This window comes from Pristiophorus japonicus, chromosome 2 (assembly GCF_044704955.1).
Source record: "Pristiophorus japonicus isolate sPriJap1 chromosome 2, sPriJap1.hap1, whole genome shotgun sequence".
NCBI classification, from domain to species: Eukaryota; Metazoa; Chordata; class Chondrichthyes; family Pristiophoridae; genus Pristiophorus; species Pristiophorus japonicus.
Genome location: NC_091978.1, coordinates 90,010,026 through 90,012,366, shown reverse-complemented (window position 1 = coordinate 90,012,366; position 2,341 = coordinate 90,010,026). Strand labels below are relative to the sequence as shown.

At 40.6% G+C, this 2,341-nt stretch overlaps 1 non-coding gene across 1 annotated transcript; it reads left to right on the top strand.

Moving 5' to 3' along the window:
- The first annotated feature begins 887 nt into the window (after positions 1–887).
- On the top strand, positions 888–1,071 carry LOC139251409 (U2 spliceosomal RNA). Its single transcript, XR_011591388.1, has one exon. It is a non-coding gene; the product is annotated as a U2 spliceosomal RNA (small nuclear RNA).
- The last annotated feature ends 1,270 nt before the right edge of the window (positions 1,072–2,341 follow it).

Sequence of the window (2,341 nt, the reverse complement as noted above, 5' to 3'; positions counted from 1 at the left end):
CTGTACACAACTCCTACTAACGTTTTTTGCCCTTTGGTGTTCTGCAGCTCTACCCATATAGATTCCACATCATCCAAGCTAATGTCTTTCCTAACTATTGCATTAATCTCCTCTTTAACCAGCAATGCTACCCCACCTCCTGTGGAATTCTCTACCACAGAAAGTTGTTGAGGCCAATTCACTAAATATATTCAAAAAGGAGTTAGATGAGGTCCTTACTGCTAGGGGGATCAAGGGGTATGGCGAGAAAGCAGGAATGGGGTACTGAAGTTGAATGTTCAGCCATGAACTCATTGAATGGCGGTGCAGGCTAGAAGGGCCGAATGGCCTACTCCTGCACCTATTTTCTATGTTTCTATGTTTCTATTCTCAGCACCTGGAAATTCTGCTAAAAAAGTTGAGTAATAGAAACAAAACTCCTGCTCCTTCTAGCACCACAAAGGATATTTTTAATTTGCCTAGGATGGCTCTTCGGTCATCTAACCAGGCCCTTACTCAGGGCGACCAATGTGGGCGTCTGACTGACAATTTGCGTAACAGGAGGGCCCCAATTGCATGATTGTATAAGACAGGAACCACATATACCTGAAAAATCAGGCATGTAAAAGTTCCAGCCTAGTCTTGTTTGTACCAGGTGGAGGAATTCAAATTCCCCCCAATGTATCTGCAGGTAGCAACAGGAAAATAACCATTACAACCGAATCTTTCAGTACCCCACGTATGACACCAGACCCAAGATATGCATGATTGACTCTCAGTGCCTTCTCAGTTTTAAACCAACCTGTATAATTATCTACCTAACACCATCACCACAAAGACTGAAGTGGTTAACTAGAAGGTCCGCTCGTACCACTTTCTCAGGACAACTAGGGCTGAACAATCAATTCAGCCTTGCTAAAATGGCCTTTTGGCTAAGATCAAGTGTAGTATCTGTTCTTATCAGTTTAATATCCCCTATGGGGACCAAATATTAAATTGTTTTTTGGAACAGGGAGATGGAACAGGGGCTTGCTCCGTCCACTCCACGCACCGACCTGGTATTGCAGTGTTTCCAGGAACGGTGCAGCTTCCCCTCTCGGCCTTTTGGCTAAGATCAAGTGTAGTAGCGCAAAGTGATCTTTGGCGCTGGAGTTGATCTGACAAGAATGAACAAAAAATAAAATAAATTGCCCATACAACAATAACAACTAACATTTATGTAGTGCCTTTAATAAAACACTTCACAGGAGTGTTATCAAACTAAATGTGACATGAGCCACATAAGGAGATATTAGGACAGATGAGAAGTAGGTTTTAAAGAGCGTCTTAAAGGAACAAAGGGAGATAGAGAGGTGGAGAGGTTTAGGGAGGAAATTCCAGATACCGTGTCTTCAGGGAAAATTGGAAAAAGAGGAAAAAAAACAACTTTGTGAGAAATTAACAACAAGATAATTGAAAAATCAGAGGTAGCAGTTCCTCCAATTGGTCAGAGTACTACTCATCCATACAGAGTATTCCAGGCTTGATTTCTGACCTATGCTGACTGAGTTGGCTGAACTGAGCCATAGCAGGAACTGGGATACAACAATTAGTCTTAAAAAAGAAAAAAAAGAAAGACTTGCATTTATATGGCGCCTTTCATAACCAAAGTGCTTAACAGCCAATGAAGTAATGTTGAAGTGTAATCACGGTTATAATGTAGGAAACGCGCCAGCCAATTTGTGCACTGCAAGCTCCCACAAACAACAATGTGATAATGACCAGATAACAGGACGAAAACTCCAGCCTCGCCAGGTCTGTACAAATGGTGCACGGACCTGGCGAGGCCTCGCAAAAGCCAGTTTTCGTGGCACCATGCTGCAAAAACCAGCTTTTCTGATCTGTCAAGATTTCTCCAGACAGACCCTCCGCATCTCCGGGAGAAGAACATTCGCATGGAAGAGATTGGGCTATTTGCCCAACTCATGCCCAGCAAATGTCCTTCAAGCTTTTAAGCCTGTTAAAAGCAGATGTATAGCTTACTTTTAAAACATATAAAAATTTAATTTAAACACTCATTTTTATATTAAAAACCCTGTCCATTAAGGTATATTTATTTTTAACCTAATAAAACACACATTAAAAAAAATCCCCCCAAAATATATTTTTTCTAAAACATTTAATTATATTTAATTTCAATTAATTTTAAATATGTGAGGTGTTTCATTTATTTATTATGCTGTGTGTTGGTGTTTTAGGAGGTTATTCTCATTAATGGTAATGGGAACTCATACAAACGGAGTTCCCATTTTTATCAATGAGAATACTGCATAGTGATTGGTGATCCAGGCCCACGTGACTCCAGCATGTACCTATGTACCTG